We start from the raw sequence: 23,410 nt of genomic DNA, 5'->3' as shown, positions 1-23,410 counted from the left end.
TCACCGGGTTTCGGCCTGGTATCTAACTGGCCCAAACCCAGCCCATGGCAGGCCGGGTAGGCTTGGCCCATCGGGCTGTCAGGCCGGTTGCCCACCCCTAATTGGTGCCTCTGTTACTTTATTAGCCTATGGAATTTAATTATTTAGCCTTAATTTTAGCTAGAAAAATGGACAAGTTTGTGCTTTGATGCAATCTTTCAGTATTAGTCTCATAATTAGCATGCATCCTCCGTTTTAACGTGCATTATGCCTTCGATTAATCCAAAACTATCGAGAACATCTGGAGGGCTTGCTCTGTTTCTTTACTCCCTGGCCTAGACCCAACCCTCCAAGAAAAGAGGACTGTCCTCAGTTTCAACTTTCTCAACGATGAACGGCGAAAAAATGATCACCCCACAAGATCTTGCCAAGTGGCAAGTCGGAGGCCAACAGTGGTGAAACTATAAATAATCCAACGATTGACTTGGTTGATTCTCCTTCACCTCTCCCTTCTTCACCACCCAACCTCCCCAACAACCCATTCTATGGCGGAAGAGGCACCTGCCTCACAATTCTTGCTCAAACTTCACCTTTCACCGCCGGTCTGGTCGACTTGCGACCGTTTCCGCGGTTGGTTCCTCCTATATCCTTCCGTCGGCGGCGAGAAAAGTGTCAATGGTGGAGCAGCCCGGGGGCAGGATGGTGGTGGAGTTGGTGGGGGCATTCAACGACTTGACGGAGAAGTTCCAGGTTCTGTCGACGAGCTCCTCCCGCCTCCTCTTCAAGACCCTTAAGCGCTCCATCCCTCTGCTGCTGGCGTTGCCTTTGGCTCCGGACGGCCGGCCTCCGCTTTCTAGAGCTCTTTCTGTAGCCTGCATTCTCGCTGATCTTCAGGTAATGATCGCCTCTCATTTATATGAATCGTTAGATCTGCTTTCCGTTCGTAGCAGATGTTTCAGGTCGACTTATTTCATTCTCCATTACTATGTTTCTTGGACTCTGTAATTATGATTGCAGTATTTTTGGGTCATTCCCACTTGAAATAGTGACCTTTGGTTAGCAGTTTGATCACGAGAATGCAATTACCCATTTTCCTTCTGCTTTCTGCCCTACTGGAGAAAGGGATATGCGTTGTCGGTAGATCCTAGATGTTACTGTGATTCAGGGAATGTTTTGAGACTTATAAGTTTAGGCCTTGCTCCTCTTCTCCGTTTGTTGGATATTGCAAATGGGTTGTAGTTGTTCTGGTTTCTAATCATGGTGGCATACTCGGTTGTGATATATTATTCGTATTGCTGGCATCCGAGAAGCATTTGGATTGTTTTGGATTTAGAATTTGTTTAAGACCTGTTTCTAGGGATGGGAAATGAGCTAGCAGGTCATGGCTCAGCTTGTGAAGAGCTTGTTCGAACTTGTAGCCTGGCAAGCCAAACATGAACAATGGGTGTTCGGATTATCTTATATAAGCTTGTTAAGTAGTAATAGACATATTTTACATGCATTTTATATCATAGAGCACAGATGGATGAAATGTTTGGCTTGCAAGCAATAAGTATAGAGTTCAAGTCCCATTGCTTACAATTTTGAAACAATGTATTTATTGTGTAAATGAATCAGTTTGAGCTTAGGTTTAGAGTCTAAATTCTATTATTTTCAACTTTGAAAAATGTATCTTTTTAGTAAACGAGCCAGCCTGAGCTTGTCTCAGTTCACCACAAGAACGAGTGGAGATTGAACACCCTCTGATGGGTAAATTCAGCTCCCTCACCAGCTCTACTTGTTTCTGGTTTATGTTTCTGCATATGTTTCAAACAAGCGATGGAACAATGATCTATAAAGGGCCTTTTTATAGATAATTACTTGATAACTGTTATATGAATTGGAGCATCATTTCCTATTCAATCCCTTGGAGTTTCATATACAATGTTGCTATTGGAACTAAGTGCATATTTGCTTTGGTCACAGGCAGGGATGAACAATCACAGCTGAGAAAGTAAAAGCTATGATTTTTGGTCACAAGGTCATTCTTGTGACCAAGAATCATAGGTTTCAAGAGATGAGCATTCTCAAGTGAGAATCACAATCACAACTGTACACATTTTTATGGTTCGGTAAACTTGAGAAAGTGGTATGCTTGTGAATTGCAATCACATAGAAAATCCAAGAATCACAGGGTGTGACAAGAGTGCCCTAAGCTTTCTATTTAATAGATGCCTTATATATTCACAGGTGCTACATTGGAATTGATTTAGGTTTGGATCAGTCTATGATGATTGACTAAGTCTATTCTGTTGTTGCTAGTAGTCTGACCTGAGAAGAGGTGTCAAAACTCTTGCACCTTTCAGATATCATATCAAGGTTAGGAAAAATGCATTAAGATGCCTCAAGGTCTACTCCTTGATGCAGAGAAGGATGCTTCTCTTAAAAGCCATGTCTGGAGCATAGATTGGTGCAACCATCATATGGTGATTCCTCGATCTCAGGAGCAGTAGCAGATTGGTTTCATTCTCAGCTATTTCATGGAAATGTTCCATTTCTAATGCCATATTGCAACCCTAATCCCAAAGCAGTAACATGGAGGACCTAATGTTTTTCTTTTGAAATTTGTCATCTAGCATCTTCTTTACTTCAGTAATGGAGAGAGCTCATTCTTTGTAATGACCATATCATCCACGTACAAGAGAATACGAGTAATGCAACAATCTTTGTAATAAATTGGCATCTTTCTTTGATGTTTTCTTAAGAGTACAGGTGGACCAGCAGGTAGATGCTTTAATATTGACACAAATGAAGTATGGTTCAGGATCTCTTACATGGAAATCAAATAGCAGGGCACAATTCTGTGAAAATGCCTTTGCCTCATAATGCATAAAGCAAAGTTAGGAGAAGAACGAGATGATGATCCATTTATAAAAGGACTAGCTTAGAACTATCTATGCATAGTACAGTATCTCACATTCATGAGACCAGCCTTAGTATTTGTTATCAACTAAGTTTTTAAGTTCATCCATGTTCCAAAATGAAATCAACAGAAGCAGTTAAGAGGACCCTAAGATATGTGACATGAATGATTTTAGATGAGCTAATCTACAGGATGTTCAAGAAGGATATACCAAATATTTCTATATTATACTGGCATATTCTAATTCTGATTGGACAAGTGATCCCTGCACTAGGCAGTCTATTACTGGTTGTGGCATATTTCTTAGACATTATTTTGTGTCCAGGTCTACTAGCAGGCAGAGAACTGTAGCATAGTCAAACACTGAGGTGAAATGTTGAGCTATGATTGTGGTGATGACTGAAACACTGGATACGACATTTTCTCTCTGCCTTACATTAATCCATGTGTCAAACAATTCTATATATAATGGGAGTGCCATAGCCATAGCTACCATTTCCTCTCAACGTGGTAAAATGAAGCATGTAGAGCTCAATCAACGCTTCGTTTTCAAGAAAATCGAGGACAAAAAGACAGAACCAAATAACTGACTTGTTCACAATACTATTATCTGTTAATTTCCATTGGTTTCTTAAAGGCAAACTACCCATGGTTATATCTTGTGCCTAGTTGTGAGGGGACATGTTAAGGATAGTAGATGCCTCTTAGGAGTATTTCAGTCCTTCAAGTTATGCATGTAGTTTATAATATGTAAGAATGACAATACTGTAATTATCTTCTTTCTCACACTAATATAAATATAGAAGATGGGTTGTCTCTTCTTATTAAAGGATGTCCCCTTGGCTGCAGCAACTTTTCTTCCTCTCCTTTTCTCCTCTTTCAAAGCATGCATCCTGGACTAAAACTTAACAATACCAACGAAAAGGTAAAATGACTAGCTGTTAGAAGATGGATATGCCGATAAGGATCACATAAGATCATGATATATGCTCATGGGATCATTTCTTTCTCCCCTTGTTGCACTTATTGACCACAAAGAATTGAATGTTGATAAAAAATAACTTTTACTAGTGGAGTTTGAAATTACTAAGATGCTTATCTTGTCTTTTGGTGCAAGTCTCTGTGGTTTTTTGTATGTCAATGTATAAGCTCCTTGATGTGTTCATTCTTCTGGTGCTTTACAACAAATGTGAAAAGTGTGTGCATTTTCGGATTTTCCTTGTGGATACTGTATTGCCTCATCTTTTGGCTGTTTATTGTTTTGATAAATTTGTTGTTTTTTGTTCCTTGGAAATCCTAAGTCTCTACCTGAGGAATCTTGAAGATGAATGCATAAGTTATTTCGGCTAGCGTATTGTGAGAGCTTCTAGAAACAGGTGTAATAACCATGGAAGATGTGAAGAATCAAATCGGAACTAGTGTTGCTCATCTGGTGCATGAATGCATGAGAGTAAGAGATACTCCATCCAGGATAGAGAACATTGATGATGATAATGCAACTGCATTAATTAAGTTTTTTTTAACATACTATGATATCATAGCAGTCATCTTTTAGGCTGGACGTGGTGAGACATTTGGATTACCTCCCAAGATATCGCCAGCAAATATTATCTCTTCAGATTATAAAAATGTATTCTCCTTGGCTCATGATATAAGCATTGGTGCATTATCCCTGGAACTAGTTGGTTTTTGGATATGTTTTACTATACATATTGTATAATCCAAGAAAAATAATTGAAAATTCAAAACTCTTGCCTATGGGTGCTAGAACTTTGTCCAAGTTGGTAAAAAAATTTATTCTGCAAAAAATCATGACCTGTGTAGTCCCCTAACGGAGATTTGGTGCAGAAAATATTCAAAATTCAGGGTATAGAGGTTTGCTACAATAATAGATTCCTTTAAAAGCTAACATATAAGGGTGTCTTCAGAAAAATAAAAAAATTTAGAAACCTTCGGGAGGGTTGCTGAATCACTACTTATTTTGGAAGCAGATTTTTGCATATGTGTTGGTTGACAGAAAAAATAGTTTTGGTCTGGGAATTTCTGCTGTAAAAATGTAATAGATTTTCCAAATTTATCACTTGAAATGTTAGGGGACACATGTAACGCCTGGAAATTTTGTTTATCTTAACTTTTAAATTCGAGTGAAATTTAAGTTAAATTTAGGTTAAATTCAAGCCAAATTCAAGAGTTTAAGTTGAACTAGGACTCTAGTTAGATCTGTTATGAGTCGTAGATCTCATAGGAGATTTGATTTGGTGATTTTGAATTTTGGTTGGATCATAAAATATCTTTTTTAAATTAGACTCGCCTCTATTTTGGGTATTTTCACTTTGATCGGATTCAGAAATAGATTGGACCCATAGGGTGGGATGCTCTAAATAATATAATTATTGTTTCGACAAAAAAATTGAGTTTGGTAGCTCACCTATTAAATTGAAGTTGACTTTGACGTTTTTCATTTTGAGGGCATTGAAATTGACTATCTATGCGCCCAAATTGGTGTTGATTTGAATATTTTATCATCGATCAAAGTTCATGTATAATTGTAGGTCAAAAATCAATATTTTTCGGCATCAATTAATTTTTTTGTCGATCTATGTACGTATGATTAAATCTAAGAACACTACAATGATCTACGTTTTGAGTGTTGTCAAATCGACTATTTAAACATCAAATTTTGTTAAGTCTTGGGGCTGGATGCCAAGTCAGAATAAAAAGTCTTCACTTTTCTTCTCTACCTTAATTAATTTTGAAATTTAATGAGTTAGGACCCATAATTTGTTTTTTAATTTTATTAATAAAAGAGATTAATAGATATTAACATCTTATATTAGAGATAAAACTCTTGCCTATGCTCATTTATAAATAGAGGTCTTCATGAGGAGGATTAACAATGTGAGTTATCTCTCATTCTTATTAGAATTCTCTAATCTCTCTACCATCTTCTTCTTCTACTACTATTCATGCCCTAGGAGGTCTGGTGTGTGGCTGGAGAAGCCATTAACCCTGCATATTACATCAAGGTGGTGGCGGTGAGACTATCAGAGTACCCGGTTTCTTTTCGATTCATCAATCTATCGATTCTTTCTTGTAAGATTTATGTAGTCTATACTTTGTACATACACCAAGCTTGCATATTTGTATAATATATTATTTCAGAGGTGTATTTACATTTTCAGATCAGTTATACACATTTTCTTTTGTGAAGATATTGCTTGTTTGGATTTTCAAAACATGAATCATGGGTTTTTCATAAAAATGTTTTTGAAAGGCATATCTAAACAAGGTTTAATTGTTAGATCAGGTTAGATTTAGTCATAATGTTTTTTCTTTTTGTTGTTAATAAGTTAGTCATTATGTAAACTGGTTGAAACCAAAACATTGAAGTTTCAAAGGTTTTATGGGCTCAGGATAGTTTTTAGCAAAAATATTTTTTGAGAAACTCTTGGTTGAGTTGACTGTTATATTTTTTCAACCAGTTTCAAAAATAATTTTGTATCTCTAAGAATATCAATACAAAAAATTTAAATAAAAATATTGAGGTAATCTATACATCAAGAGCTTAATTTTAGCATTTTGTTTTGCTCGATTTGGATCAATTTTGAGGGAGAAACATCCATCCTAATAGAGCTCTAGTTTTAGGACTTTTTTTACCTATCTTTTTGAAAGGTATAGAAGCCTAAGCAAAACCACTCCAGATAAATTATGAAAAATTTGGGTAAAGTCCAACATATAATACAAGACTATGTAATATGGGTTTTGTTAAAATCATTTTTTATAATTCCCAAGAAGTTATTCAATAGGAAGAAATTTCTTGAGTTTACAGAATCTAGTTTATAATTTTATCAAAATAAAGTTCAATAGAGGAATTTTTATAATTCTTATACTCATAATTTTAAAGATCGATTTGTTGGGTTGCATTCTTGACAAGTGAAGGCAACCCCAGCAAAAATATGAAGGTTACATATGTGTTCTACAACTTTTGGTGGATTTTGCAAAATTGGGTTATTAGGGATCTGAATTTCCCTGATGACTTGTGCAAGTGATTAGGCAATAACGTGTATAATTTTTTTTTGTTTCACTATTTTTCTTTCATAGCCTGCATATTATCAGCATTAAGACATTTTATTGAATCATGAATATAGACCCAAAGATGGGGGAAGATCTGAGTTTGAATTTGTATAGGTTGTGTTTGGAAATTACTGCAAAAGTTTGGTTGTTATGCAATTTAATTGTTTTGGTTGATTCCAAAGAATTGTATTTTCATATGTATGTTTGTGCTCATCATGTGTAGCTTGTTAAATAATTGAGAATCATGCTTGATAGGATGAAAATCGATTGGTTTGTATTAAAAGATTCAAAACCCTGATTTCTCAGAAATCGATTTAGGGTTTTGGGCTCTTATCTTGGAATTTGATTTCTATAATCTATATGCTGTTGTGGTTTGATTTTTGAAGTCATTTGTAGCATGAACTGCATTAAATTATGTGAATTTATCTTATGTAAACTTGGCTACAACTAAACATAATTAAAAACATATGGGAGCATTGACTGAAAAATTAGCTTGTGTGTTTTTTGTTATGGGTTACTTGTAATAAACTCATTTATTCAATTTGATATCATTAATATTTTAATTATATCTGATATAATTTGAGGTATTGAAAATCAATTCATTAATTGGAGTTATGTAGATTTGCTCGATAATGGCGATAAAGGCTTACGAGAGCTCTTATCGAAAAAGTTGGGTTTCGTGACTCTAATTATCTTTTGATATTTTCTTTAAAGTTTTCGTAAATCCAATTTTGAATTATATCAAATCTAATATAAATATTTATGATTGAAATAAAGGTATGTTAAATCATAATTGATAAGTTGTGGTTTTGGTGTATGGATGTCATGTTTTAGATAAATAGGCTCCTACGCAAATTATGATTGAAGTTAATGATTAAATCAACTTATGACAGCTTGACTGAATTTTCATAATAAATTGAGCATAATTATGTTCTTAACTGCAATGAATGTGAATATGAATCTGTGCATGTTCGAATGCAATGTGACTAGCAAAACATGTTTCGGTTGTTGCAGGTTTGAGCTACTCTAACCATGGGACCTGAACAACTTAACAATGATTTAAACTGATATATATACATTTGTGATGATAATGCATGATGATTTCTAATATTGAAATTATGTGATACTGCATACGTAATTATTAAATAATATGTTTACATGATTCATGTATTATGAGAATGCATGTTGTCTGTAAAATGTTGAATTAAGGTCCCAGAAAGAGAACCATGTGATGATTATCTCAATACACTAACCTAAATGGTAGTTGCATTTACTCATGGCCTAATTAATAAGATATCACTTGAGCAAGATTTTGGGTATGCCTTTACCGAGATGTACTTAACCAGAATGGTCTTTTGTCTACCTTAGTGAGGGTAGACAGTATGAAACTCTTTGGGCCCTTCTTTTTATGCTTCAAAGGACAATGCCTCGGTGGCTCTGTGTCGAGAGAATTTAAGAGGCCAAGACTATCAAATTTTGTCCTAAGTCGGCATATGTTCGGGTCTTCTGTAGAAGTGAGTGATCTATCTGATATGGCTTGAAGCTATGCCCCAGATCTCTCAGCGTAACACTACTCCTGAGAAACGATTCTGTCAGCTACTCATACAATTAAAATACATAGCATAATAAACGCCTGAGTAATCTAGTATGTTTCGTAATGGGCCTGCACATACCCAATATGCTTTTTGGTAAATAAGTGAAAATTTAAAATAACTGTACACTTTTTTGCAATTTTATATCTGTTCATATGATTATGTGAATGCATGCATGTAATAGAATGTTTTGAATTTGAACTATGTTGCTACTATGTATGCTTGAAATGAGATATTATGGTTGTAAATGTCCTGGAAAATATGAATTCTTGAACTTTATTTTTTAGTGTTTTAGTTGGATAGTTAATGTTGAATTTGGTATAATATGAATGATACATGTTTATGCAAACTTAGTGTATTGTATATTTGCATTATTTGTGTGAATCTTATAGAGATTCTTCAATGTCTCATGTTTTTAAAATAGCATTTTCATAAAAAATACACAATCCAATGGTTGATTTCTAGCAAATTCACCATGCCAAGCACATCCACATGGTTGGATTTGCAAGAAAAAGTGTTGGAAATGCCCATATTTCTAGTTCTCATATTCTAGTGACTATATATATAGCATTAGCTACCCTCGTGGGTTAGGGGTTGTTTTGACCAAATTTGACCTCATGGGTGTGTTAGGCATGGTCAAAATAGTATGAGTATAACTTTGATTCATATTTTTTTAATGTACAAATATGTGATTTTGAGGTTTGGAAATTAGACGCATTGTAGGCTATTGATTTTTCAACCCTCGTAAAACATGATCCAAAGGTCATTTTCTACTAAACTTAATATGTAGATCACATTTGGAGGGTTAGATGTTCAAACAAGTTAAAAAGTGAAAATATAACATGTTCTCATTAAGGGTTTCCTCACGGGGGTATAGCAAAGATTAGCGCTGAAAGATACAGTGTCGTATATTCCCAGTGTATCAGTCATACCCAGTGTCGTATATTCCATGTCAAGTCGTGCATGAAAGATACACCTTATATTTGGCATCCTCGTGACATCTCTTTACATTTATTGTTCAGGAGTAGGTTAACATGAATTTGAAAATTTTCAAATGCCCACCATTTTTTTAGCCTAATTCATGTCTACAACAAGCTTTTAGAGATTTGCAATTTTCCATCAAAGTTTGCTTTGTTGTTGAATTCATAAACTGCCGTTAGTTTGTCTGTTAATTACCAATAATTAATACTCAAAAGTTACTATTTTACCCTTGAATAATTGAATGACACATAGAGCTCATGCTTGTTTAAAATTATTATTTTCGCCTCTGTAGAAATCAAATCGCAGTTACCCTCTTGTTCATGCATAAACTTATTGTTTGGAATTACTCTTTTACCCTTACAACAAATACATGCAAGATTTTTCTATGTGCATGAATAGAAGTACTATATATTGTGAAATTCCTATAGATAAGTTACCTTTTAGATAGAAAAAAAAAAGATGTATATGGGCTTGATCAAATACTACATTGATTTTCTTGAAAATTGGGTTTAGATTTGGGTTCATATCCAACTCAAATATCAAAATTATAAGTTTGTGTAGGACCGTAGCTTCTTGCACATCATCTGCTAAAATTTGGTAGAAAATAATTTTTTTATAAAAAAAAACTATGTTTTCAAGCCCCCCAATATGGTAAGATCCAAGTCAGACCCAAGATAGATCTCCCATTCTTATGCACCCATTCTTTATATAATGATATTATAGTTTTATGTTAGATATATTTGTCATATTTGGTTCTTCAATTTTTGTCATTAGCTGGAAAATATTTTTTCTAAAAATGTTTTTTCTTAGAAATGTTAATAAGTTGGTGTACGCATTGACCAAAATCATCATAACAAAATGCAGCCCCATTGGACCCAAAGCCAATTTACGTATAGACAAGAGAAAGACTTTTTTCCTAAAAGCAAGGTTTTTTTCATTTAAGAAACCCTTATATTAACATTGATAGATTGATCAATTTTCATAAAAAGGTAATGAAAGGGAGTTAAGTGATCTGGGTCTCATTTACTTAACTCAGCTAAAAGCTTTGGAGAGAAATTGAAAATCCCAAAAGTTTGGTCTGCAAATAATTAGACTAATATTTTTTGGTGGGAACTTGATTTTTTTTAGTAGTGGGAATTTGAATTTTTCGTCATAAAATTCCACGGATGACGATATTACTTAGAAAAAGCAAGTGCATCATTTTACTGACGTGTAGGCTTTTATTTATTTATTTATTTATAAATCAAAGAAACCATACCCGGCAGGAAGACCTGGTTAAGCCCGCTCAGCCTGCCATACCTACAGTCATCGTGCCCCAAGGCCAAGGGCCTAGCATATGCTAGGCATTGGCTTGCGCAGAGGGATGACGTTCATGAAAATCGGACCTTGACTGCCCGTCTAACAGCAAAGGCTCCACCCCACTACGGTTATTACTTACTCTTATTGGAAAACCCTTCTTTTTAATTAATGTGCTTGTGCATCTCATGATGGTGTGCGCATGCAAGCACCAAAGTTGTTTGTCAATTATAAAAAGTGTAGCCACTAAGTGGCTACTTTGACAAGTGCTCATCCATTGTCAAATCAAGTGGATTGGTGTGAGAGAGACAACCAAAGTTGGGTGCCCATCACAAGTTAATCAGGGTTTTTGGGATATTTTTTTCAAATCTGACCATTCCCATGGGTTCAACATGATTGATTTGCTAGAAAGCTATATTTGGATGGTGTTTTTTTTTTTTGTGAAAAAATGTAAAACTTTAACTTGAATATTTATGAAGATTTTAGACTGTCATTTTTCAAGCCTCACAAAAACTTACTCGAGTCTAAATTGGACGACCCAAGAGTCCATTATTATGAAATCATGCATATAGAACACACAGATAGAGAAAAACATGAAAAACACTTTAAAAGCATAGTTTATTGGTGGTAGGCATAGATCAAAGTAGGTAGCTATATATATATATATATATATATATATATATATATATATATATATATATATATATATATATATATGGGTAAATGTTGGCTACTGATGAAGGTACAAAACTAATGAGCTAGAAATCAAAAGTGCAAGTTGTATAGACTCAATCTAACCACATAGATGTGTTCAACATGGTTTGTTAAGCCTTGGATATTGCTTTTGTGATGTAAAAATGTGAGCTTTTGAGTTATGAAATTTTGGCACATAGTGTGCCATTGATTTTTGAACCTCTTAAGAAACCTAATTACTTATAATAATCACATGATTCAAAACAAGTTTCCTACTAAACAAATCATGTAGATCACACCCATAACATTTGATCTACAAAAAATTGAAAATATTTGAAGAAAAGAGTGATTTCAACTCATTAGTTATTTACCTTTATTAGACCTATATATATATATATATGGTGCTTCTATGATGGTACGGTGGTACACACTAGATTTACATAGATCTAAGCCCCAAATGCAAAATCTAACCTTTTGTTCATGTTTAACATGTTCTATTTACTATTTACATGTGTTGAAGTTGACTAAAATATTATTTTTTATACTATTTCTAGGTCACCCTTATTTTCATGAATTGCGAGTTGATTTTTAATGTCTCAAAAATATAAACTTTTGATGTATTGGACATGATAAAACCTTTTAATGTAGTAAATAAATCATGCTAAACACATCTGTATGATTAGATCTACCATTTGGCAGCCAAAACCATACAAACAAGAGTGTGTATCCCGGTATAGAGCTAAGAAATAGGTTGAGCCGTTCATGGCTTCATTCATGTTCAACTCGTAAATGGCTCACTCAAACTCATAAAATAGGCTCGGCAAGCTGAATATGAATTATAGATACTTGGTTTGAGTTTACTCGTATAAGCTCATTAGGTAGTAAGAAATATTATATATATTATATATATATATATATATAAATAATTTTATAATCATATTTCTTTCAACTCTAAAAGAATGCATTTTTCCTATAAACAAGCCAACTCGAACTCGATTGCTTAACTCAATCTGATTATGATCTCGAACTCAATCGACTTGGCTCGCCACATGAATGAGTTGAGCTTGAATACTTCAAGCTCGTGTTATAGACCACCCTAGTCTGTCCAAGAGGAGACTCGATTCCCATGACCCAAAATCGGATCCGCCCAAGAGTCCCAATTACACAGGGATTGGAGGATGTCCCACCCTTTTAGATTCCTACCTCTTAGACTATCTTTCTCTTTTAGACTCTCTACTTTCTTAGGACTCTTGATTCTTTTTTACTCTCAGGTAAACTACATATAGGTGTTTGTTCTGGATTTATTGTTTAATGAAGTTTCTTGAGTGAATCTCTATTCTTTGTTCTTGTTTATGATTTTTAATTCCTGAAGGATTGATATTCACCTTCCACAAGACCCTACCATATTCTCTGTGCAGGATGCCGGCCAAGAGGGAACAATTTTCTCCCTCCGCTCTGTCAACGCCCCTCCTGGAATTCAGCTCAGGCTTCCCTCATGTATGGTTCTATCAGAATCATCCCTCCCTGCGTGCACAAGCCTTGTGCCTAGTGGATCATACATGTGAGGTATTCTTGTTTGGTTATGAGTCCTCGGTACTCATTCCTTAAGTTTGTATCTGCCCAAGAAATTTCAAGAATGACATAGGCTCAAAATCAAATTAGTGAGTTCCACATGGAGATTCAAGCTCACGACAACCACTTTGAGGAAAGGCTCACAAGGATGAACAAATACATAGTCACATTAAACAATAAGTTGGATGAGCAATTCCAACATGTCCTTACAATCCTTGACTCCATTCAAAACCGTGGACCCTAGGGTAGCCTTTTAGGGCATCTCGAGGGGATCAAACACCAGTTGTTCGAAGACGGGATCCACCCAGGGACTCTACTCCATCTGCCAACACCAGATGGACTTACAAAAGTTCAATAGTGATGACCCCACTAGTTGGGTATTCTGCGTTGAACAATATTTTAAGATTGCTAAAACACTAGAGGGAGATCGGGTCACCTTTGCCTCAATCCACTTGGAGGATGAGGCCATCTGCAGCTACCACTAGCTAGAGACCCAAATGAGCATAATTCCTTGGGAGTCCTTCCTTGTCTTGGTGATATGATTTGAACAATCTGCCTACATCAATCATCATGTTATGTTGTCCAAGATCTGCCGACAATGCATCATTATGGAGTACTAGGTGGAGTGTGAGTGGTTAAGCAACCCGATAACCAGGTGGTCCCAAGAATCCTTGATCAGAAACTTCATAACTAGGATCAAGCTAGACCTTCATATCGAAGTCCAAGACGCGAGGCCCACCTACTTGACTTAAGGGTTCAAGTTGGCACGCTGGCTAAGGAGATGATATCCTGACAGAGCTCTAGTTGGGCCAATAATAGATGGACATCTAGTTAGAGGTGCATATCCCAAAGGAACCAGACCCCTACTAGGGCAGCCCTGGGCCTACATGGGAGACCGAGCGTGATCAGCTTGCAGATCGGGCCAGAAATCGGTACCCTCTTTTGAGGCATAAGTCAAAAGATTGCCCCACAGTGCAGGTGAAGTGGCTCACCCATGAGAAGATAGAAGATCGTTGATGAAAGGGCCTCTGATACAACTATAACAAAGTATGGGTGAAAAGACATCGATAAAAAGCCCTCAACCTGTATATGTGTGACAACAAGCCCGAGGACAACAAGGTTGAGTTGGAGGATGCAAGTGAGGTCATTTCGGAGGAGGTTCTAGAGATTTTGTATCACATCCTAGCTGGCGTTGAGGTATCATAAATTATGTGAGTATGTAATATCTGTGAATTTTGTTTATTTTAACCTTTAACTTTGAGTAAAATTTAGGTTAAAATAGAGTTAAATTCAGGCAAAATTCAAGAGTTGAAATTGAATTAGGACTATAGTTAAATTCAAAATGGGTTATAGACCTCGTAAGAGATCTGAATTGACGATTTTAGATTTGGGTTTGGTCAGAAAATGCATTTTTCAAAATAGACCAACCTTTATTTTTTGGTTTTCCCAAGATTCATTAAGGATTTCAGCAAAATCTTTCTTATGTGCTTTACTTTCAAAGGAGACGCCCTTTCATTTTGATTCGGATTGCATGTGGGCTTTCCTTACGCTTAAGGAAGCCTTGATTTCAGCCCTAATTTTGAAATCTCTAGATTGGGCATTGTCATTAAAGATAACGTGTGATGCGTTCGATTACGCTATAGGATCCATTCTTGGCCAGAGGATTGATTGGAAATCCTATGTGATCTACTACGCTGGTAGGACCCTCTCTGATGCACAACTAAATTATACCACTACAGAGAAGGAATTGCTGGCAGTAGTGTTCACACTGAAGAAGTTCTAGTCATATTTGTTGGGCTCTAAGGTGGTCGTCTACTCGGATCATGCCGCTTTGTGGTACTTGATGAGTAAGAAGGACACCAAGTCGTGACTCATCCGATGGATCTTTCTACTATAAGAGTTTGATCTCGAGATTCGAGATAAGAGTGGCAGTGAAAACGTAGTAGCAAATCACCTGTCGACAGTGGAGTCATCCCCTCGGTTGGGGCCAATCAATGACTCCTTTTCGGATGAGTAGATCCTGAGTATTCAACATCTTCCCTGGTTTCTGGTGACCGAAAAGCTCCCTACGCATTGAAGCAAGACTGTGACAGATCGGTTTATGGCACAGGTGAAGCATTATTTCTGGGAGGATCCAGAACTTTTTAGATTGGGTGCATACCAGGTGATTCAGAGGTGTGTGCCTAAGGAGGAGGTCCATTCCATTCTGGCTTTTTGCCATTCCCTGGCTTGTGGAGGTCATTTTTTCAGCAGAAAGACCATAGCTAAGGTCTTATAGTCTGGATTTTTGTGGCCTGCACTGCACAAAGACTCACATGAGTTTTGTCGCAGATGTTTGGATTGTTAGCAGACGGGGAAGATGTCCAGGAGGGACATGAAGCCCCTAATCCTCATCTTGATTGTCGAGATCTTTGATGTTTGAGGATTGATTATATGGGTCAATTTGCACCATCGTATGGTTTTTCTTACATTCTTGTAGCAGTGGATTATGTCTTCAAGTGGGTGGAGGCAGTGGCTACCCGGACCAATGATCATAAGATAGTGCTTAATTTCATTAAGCACAACATCTTTAGTCGGTTCGGAATGCCATGCGCCATAATAAGTGATGGGAGAAAGCACTTCAAGAATGTGCAGGTTGCTTCTCTTATGAAGAAGTACTCTACAAGTGATCATGCATAATTTTTATAAACAAAATCATACATTTTCATGCATGATCATGTGCGATAAATGCTTAAAAATACTTATTTGCGAAGGTTTTTATAGTTTTTCATCAAATTGTAATTTTAGAAAATTGAGCCTCTTTGGAGTATTTCGAGGAAAATAATTGAGTTTTTAGAAAATAATTTAGAAAGAGAGGTCTTTTAAAGTATTAAAAACTTTTCAAACTCTTTTTTAAAGATTTGCTAAAAACATAATTAGCAGCTATAAAAAGGAGTTTTTGAGCCAGTGAAAAATGTTTTTCCCTTTTGGATTCTACGCCCCCCCTTCTCTCTCCTCTCTACCTCTTCTTCCTCTTCGTTTTCCTTTTTTTGCTTCTCAAACTGATTTTCTTTCCCAATCTTCTTTCTTCTTTTTATTTCTCATCATTGCTTCTCACCCTCGTCATCGATGGTTCTTCTTGCCACCATCATCAGAGAGATTGGAGGTTCGTTTGATCGTAATGGAAAAGCTGCTTCTTCTTCTCAACCCGTCTATCGGAGGTAAGTCGTAGGTAAACCTCTTCTCCCCCATCTCTGTAGTATTTATAATCATTGCATGCATTAGATTTAATTTTCTACATCTTTATCACAGAGTGCATAATCTGATTTCTTTTATTGGTTATGTTTTTGCATCTTAAGAATAGTTTATAGGCACTGTAGAAAGTAGTTCTATTACATTTTTTTTATCATGATCGCGTTTTCGTTGGTTATTTAGGTAGCATAGCTCAAAAATATAATTTTCTTTGGCAGAGTTAATGCATAATTAGTTTTTTTTGGTTCTTGTCTAGTGCTATTTTTTTATTTTTTAGTTTGTTTTGGTTGTTGAGTTTCACGCACGCACGAATACAACATCACCCGATTCTTGGATCTGTGTGACGCTAGAACAGTATGCACTAGTGTAGATTGGCCTCAGAACATTGCTTGAGCACACAACCCGTGCAAGTTACACACCCTTTTCTCTCGCTCAGCAAGCAAACAAAACAATGTTTCATGCTGTTAATTAATTGTTTAACAGTTAACGTCAAACACGTTATAGACATGTTTGATGCTAGTTTGAGAAGCAGTGTGAAACACTGCTTCAACCGGTCAAGTTCAGCAGTAAATTTTTTTTTATTAAAAATGCATGTCATGGTGATTGCTGGACAAGTTTAGACCAGATCACGGTGAGCTGCGAGATGAACAGATTGTGTGTGAACCGGTTTCATGATGGGTTGTTCTTTTCGGCCAACAATTTGTTTTTAGATGCATGCGATTTCGTAGTTTAATTTTTTCATACTCCAGCATTAGTTTAAATCTAGATCCTGTAGTTTTTTTTAGGAAGTTGTTTAATTAAATAGTAGTGCTGAAGTTGTTTTAAGTAATTAGTGATACAAGCATTAGGTAATTTGTTTCATAATCGTGTGTAGTTAGATAGCCTGTAGTTAATTAGATCATTACTTGATTAGTTTATAGATTGATTCCTTTACACATTTTATTGTTTCAGATTTAGTTAGTTTCAATTTATTAGTAGTTGTTACATTGATTTGTCTTTTTGTTAATAGTTAGTTTTACTATTTTTTCTTTTAATGTAGTGGTTAGTTACATGTTATGAGTATTTCGTGTTAGTTTATTTCATGTTTTTGTGATCTTTAGCTGAAACTAATCTTGAATTTTTATGAGTTTTTATGTTTTATTTTGTGTTTTATCTTTTTATTCTTGCAGAGAAGCGTTCGGATGTGCGGTGAGCCCTAAAATGAGCCCCTGACGATCTCTCTAAGGTTCTAAAAAGGTTCCTTCAAAAGGCCCTTCATGCCCCTCAGAGCCCCTTAGGGAACCCTCAAGAGATCAACTAGCAGGTAGAAGAAGACAATCAAGGGACTAGAAGCTCGAGCACTGAAGACATTTTCTTTTATTTTTAGATTAAGATTTATTTTATTTATTGATTTAATTAATTGGGTCTATAATAAAATCATTTAATTAATCTTTGTAAGCCCTTCGCAGAGGGCAACACTCCCTTTATTTATTTAGTTAATTAATTAATTATTATTTTTTGAGGCAACAAAAGTAGTATTGTGTGGGGTACAAAAGTACTTATCTCGTTCTCTAAGTTCAACCCGAACTTCACCACTAGTGTGGACCGGTTTTTATGATTTGATGCACGGTTTGCATAAACATTTTTACTGAAAATATATCTCAAAAATACTTCATTAAAAAAGTTACATCAACAACACAAGATAGCCACCACCTACCACCTATAGATGAACGATCAAGTTGAGGTCTCCAACAGGGAGATTAAGAGGATCTTACAAAAGATGGTCAAGTCAAACCATAAGGACTGGTCTCAGTGCCTTGATGATGCTTTATGGGCATATAGGACTAGTCGCCTACAAGACTCTGATTGGCATGTTTCCATATCGCCTGATCTTTGGAAAGGCATGCCATCTCCCTATTGAGTTGTAGCATAGGGCCTATTGGGTGATACAACAACAACAACTACGCCTTCATCCCAAAACAATTGGGGTCAGCGATATGAACCAAAAAAGAAATTCATTTTGGGTCTTCCACAAAATTTTGAGTGATCAAATCATAAAATTTTGATTTAGCCCAGGCTGGCAAAGAGCGAAAATTATAATTGAGTGAGCTTGAAGAGCTTCGCAACGAGGCATAAGATAATGCCAAAATTTTCAGAGCACGAACTAAGGCCTTCCATGACAAGCATATCCTTAGAAAGGAGTTTGTGCCTGGACAAAAAGTTTGGTTATTCAATGTATGGTTGCAGCTCTTCCCAGGGAAGCTTAGGTCCATATGGGATGGCCCGTTTATGGTCCATACGGTATTTCCTCACGGTGCAGTTACTTTAATGGACCCCAAAATGGGCGGGATTTTCAAAGTGAATGGACAAAGGCTGAAGCCCTATATCTCGGACCTTGGAGAGAGACAAAACATTGGATCCATTGATCTTATCGACTACGAGAGCTAGTTTCTGAGTCTGGCTGAAGACTTAAAACTTAGCACTGCATAAGAGGCAACTCATGGTAGATAGGATGATTTTTCTGATTTTGGTTTGCTTTAGATAGAATTAGGATAGAGTCATGCATATATTATGATTTGATGTGCTTCAATGTGTATGAGTTTTCTTTTCGTAGAATACATGATATTGAGGAGCCCTACATGCACATGGTAGTGCAGAATGAGGCATTTTATCCAGCGAGCTCCAACATAAATATCAGGTCGTATATTTCTTTTTCCCTATGTGTGTTGTTCTTTGTGTGTACTCATGCATTCATATAGTTTCATTTAAGCATGGGGGAGTGCCACTGAGGATAGTGACATTCAAGCATGAGAGGAGGGTATGATGCATACCTAAAAAATTTTTTTGTCCATGTATTAATTTGATTAAAACTCATAAAATTAGGCATTTTCGAAGCAATTTTTAACAATATATGATTGTTTTTGCATGTCTTTGGCATTTTGAGATGATTTTTAAGCCCTATATAGATTTTTTTTCTGAAATGGATTTAGATGAATAGGTTATTTATGTGGCTTTTGAAAAAAATACTTGTTTATAATTGTTACATTCTACTTTGATTTATACTGATATAGATGCATTGATTTTTTTGAAAATGAGCAATGTTAGCAAGTAAAGAAAAGAAAGAGCACACATGTAGTATTTTGATTTTCTTAGTTGTATTATCCTTAGTAGCTGGGCTAGGGCACAAGTTGAAGTGTCTGCGCTCATGTTAATAGGATTCTTAGTAGCTGGGTTCAGACATGAGTTGAAGTGTTTGTGCTCACGCGAATAGGGCAGCTAGGATTATCAAAATTTTGTGTCTAACCGACACATCAAGCCTTTTGGATTTGAGCAATTAAGTATGAGGGGTGTTCTACACCTAGTGCCCTAAAGCCAGCTAGCTTGGGAGCCACTAACCCAAAGCTCGCTACATGGATCCATTAGAAAGCCTAGTCAGTGGAGACATTGCAAACGATAGGGAGAAAAAAAACTACAAGTAGCTATGAAAATCTAGGGTGTAGTGACTCGAGTGATTAAGTTTGAGGGACACTATGTGTCTAGTGCTCTAAGGTCGTTTGGTCTGGGAATCACTAGCCTAAAGCTCGTTACATGGGTCACAAAATCCAAAATTTGACATAGTGCTTAGAAAAAAAAGATAATAAGAGCTTAAAGAAAAACATTGCTTTGAAATTTTTGCAAAATTGTGCAAAAGCATTCATGTAATGATAATAGATGATGACATGAGTAGGCAAATTTTTCTAAGAATAAAGCATAGATAATCCTGAATTCTAAAGAAATAGATAAAAAAAAATTCTACTGTGGAGGCATTGCTGATTTAAAAAATGAGAAAGAATGTGATTTCATGAAATATACTTGTTGAAAAGGGTTTTAATTGCCTAACATTTTTGGAAAATATATAAGTATACATGACAGAGATGTTTGTGAGTATCATCACTAGAAACCGTCATGAGACCGCACTCGTCCACTGGGTAACCCAAGGGTTTAAAGGACTTGTTACATACGCTAAATGCAACCGTGATTCCTACGAAAGTGAGTTAGATATTATACATTAGTTTTGCATTGTTGCTTTTGTTTAGCATGTAGGTTTTACTTTCTTTTAGTTTAGGAATAAAGTTTGCTCGAGGACTAGCAAACAATAAGCATAGGGGAATTTGATAATGCATGAAAATGCATTCATACTTACTATTAAATTCATGCATTTATGTGTTTTTTATTATTTTGATTCCCATGTTTATGATGTTTCAGGTGTTAAGGAGCCATGGTTCGAATTTCGTTCAATTCAGAGCAAAAATGACAAAGTTATAACCATTTTATGGCTTTGGAGCAAATTTCAAGCATAACTAATTTCAGATCCAATCCAAGTGACGTCTTAAGGATCTTGTATCTGATCCGCACATGATTAGCAATCCACTTAACCTATTAACAATATTTCTAGAATGCCCTCCTCAAAGGCGCAACCTTATTTTTGTAATTTAGAATAGACTTAAGTAGTAATTTGAAATAGTTTTTTAATTAAGAATAATTTTTGTAATTTTTGTTTTAACCTAAAAATCTAATATAAGTATTTGTTTGAGAGGGGCGTGAATCAGCTTGGCCCTCTCTACAGCCGCCCCCTCTTCTTTTCCCCCCTCTTTCTCCCTCACATGAATCCCAAACCCTTCTTCTTCTTCTTCTTTTCTTTTCTTTTCTTTTTCTCCCTCGTCTTCTTCTTCTTTTCTATTTTCTTTTCTTTATTTTCTACATAACCAACATGTGTGGCAGCCAATCTAGCACCTTGGATCAATCACCCAAGGGCGCCCCAAGGGATCAACCTCCTTCTATCCTCCCTAATCATTTTCTATCTTTTCTTCACCACTAATCATTGCCCCAATCACATTCCAGCCATGCAACGTGATGTCCAGCAGTGAGAACACATGAGAAACAACTCTGGAGGGTGACTTCATGCTTCACGAGGCCACAACTTACTATCTCCTCAGCCCAATCCGTCGGCAGGAGCCAGATCGACCGGTTTGGTACCTTCTTCCTCTTTTTTTCGTATCTTTAGATTTAGGAATTTTATTTTCTTTTATTTTTTTTTATATTTCTTAGTATTAGATTAGTTTGATTGATCTGCATTTTTTAGCATCTATTCTGATTTATTTTGTGTTTTTAAAAAAAAAAAAAAAAAGAGAAACCGACGGCTAGAGTTGGCCATCATCCAACCCAAGCCATCGGGTAGATCTATTTAGCTTTATTTTATTTTTTGTATTTTATATTTTTTTTATTCTTATTTTCTTTGTCCTTAGGATACTAATTCATTCATTTTTCTTTTAATTTCATTATCTAGAATTTATTTTTCAGAAAAATAATCTGTGAGAGCATTTGTCGAGTTGTAGCAAAATCGTTAGTTTTGAATTTTTTTTATATTGTTTTGTGCATATATGGAGATTTCAAACATATTTTTTAAATTCGTAAATTGGGTTAGGTCTTTGGACGCGTCTAGAATATTTCTGAAAATTTTTGTTAGGATTCAAATCAATTTGACAGACTATTGCACTATTTTCCCGAATTCTGTCCAGAAATTCTCTGTTATTGGTTTTATGTTTTTCTATTTGTCATCCTCATTTTATGTAACTTTCTGTGGAGTTTTTCAATTCTGTAAATTGTGTTAGATTCTTTAGTGTTCCAGGAACATTTTTGCAAAATTTTATTAAGATTTGTTGTCGTTTACTTGCTTGTCTTGCTGTTTTACGAGAATCTATCCAAAACATGTGATTCTCTAAATCTCGTAGAGCAAAATTGTTACTTTTACAGTTCTTATGTATTATTTTGTGAATTTTTTAGTTGGTGTCATGTTTTGGAATAGAGGACACTCTATTTTAGTTCAGAAACCAACAAAGTCACATTGGGACCTGTGTTTAGATTTTTGTTCTTTTATTTTATGTTAATGCTCTCATCTTTGTGTTTTTCACTAACATAGTTGTGTGCAATCTTTATTTCGTTTGCGTGTTTTTGTTTGTGCAGGTGGCTGCCATGAGCGAGAAGCAAGGTTATGTAGTTGGCGTTGAGGTGGACGCATCAAGATTCCTAACACCCACATATAAAAATCGTGGTTCATGAGCAGAGGCATTTTCCTTTACGATTTTCTTTTTCTATTTTTTTAATTAAGGCCTTAGGCCACTTTTAATTGGGTTGTATTAATTTCCTTTCTGCTCGAACATCTTGTAATAGGTTTTCACGCTTGTTTGCTATATTTTAATTTTTTTTATTTTAAGGCAATAAAGGTGTGAAATTGTTTAAAATACTTAGATTTTGTTCCCGTTTTGTGAATTTGACCCGGATCTCACCATTGTTGTGAACTAGTTTTTATTATTTGGTGTTCGGTTTGCATAAATGTTTTATTGAAAATATCCTTTTAAAAATATCTTTTATAAAACTTACACCAATGGTATTGGAATGTGAACTATGACTTTAATAAAAGATAAGCCTGGGACCACAGGTCCAAATGAGGCACCGATAAAATTGAACTCTCAGAGGTGGTCGGGTTCATCATGGTCTTAACGAGACTACTTGGACCATTCCAATCTCATGTCTTTTGTTTTTGAAATAATACACTATATATATATATATATATGATAGGGCAGGCTCGCAAAGAAAAATCGCTACACACACAATATATTTTTTTTATAGGTGCCGACCTGCAATAGAAATCGCTACACACATGCACACTAATATATATTCCAAAAACAATAAACAACCATATCAAGCCTCAAACGACTTATCCGAATATATTTTTTTAAGGTTAACCCTAATCAAATTTTCCAAATCTAATAAGAGTTAAAAAATATATCATTATTTATATTTTATATTTATTTATTTTTAAATTACAGGCTCACCAGCCCAAGCCAATGATTGACCAGGGTTTGACTTGGTATAGGCTCTACTTAGGTTAGGTCGTGGGTCTGATCAACCAGATGTCTAGACCTTGGTCTAACCCAATTTGTAATATTGGGTATTTTCACACTTAGTTAAATTTGATTTTTTATCGAAAATTTGGCTAAGTCTGGGAGAAAAATTGTTTGGGGCTCGGTTCTTAGACTGATGTCTTTAAGTCTGGGCTTGGCCTAGGTCC

At 35.6% G+C, this 23,410-nt stretch overlaps 1 pseudogene across 1 annotated transcript; it reads left to right on the top strand.

Moving 5' to 3' along the window:
• Positions 1-495: 495 nt before the first annotated feature.
• On the top strand, positions 496-22,398 carry LOC149817595 (putative GTP diphosphokinase CRSH, chloroplastic pseudogene; annotated as a pseudogene). Its single transcript, XR_016427345.1, has 2 exons — positions 496-873; positions 22,303-22,398. The product of XR_016427345.1 is annotated as a putative GTP diphosphokinase CRSH, chloroplastic pseudogene (transcript).
• Positions 22,399-23,410: the final 1,012 nt, after the last annotated feature.

This window comes from Nuphar pumila, chromosome 13, assembly GCF_984573655.1.
Source record: "Nuphar pumila chromosome 13, dmNupPumi1.hap1.1, whole genome shotgun sequence".
NCBI classification, from domain to species: Eukaryota; Viridiplantae; Streptophyta; class Magnoliopsida; order Nymphaeales; family Nymphaeaceae; genus Nuphar; species Nuphar pumila.
This window is presented reverse-complemented; position numbering and strand designations above follow the sequence as displayed.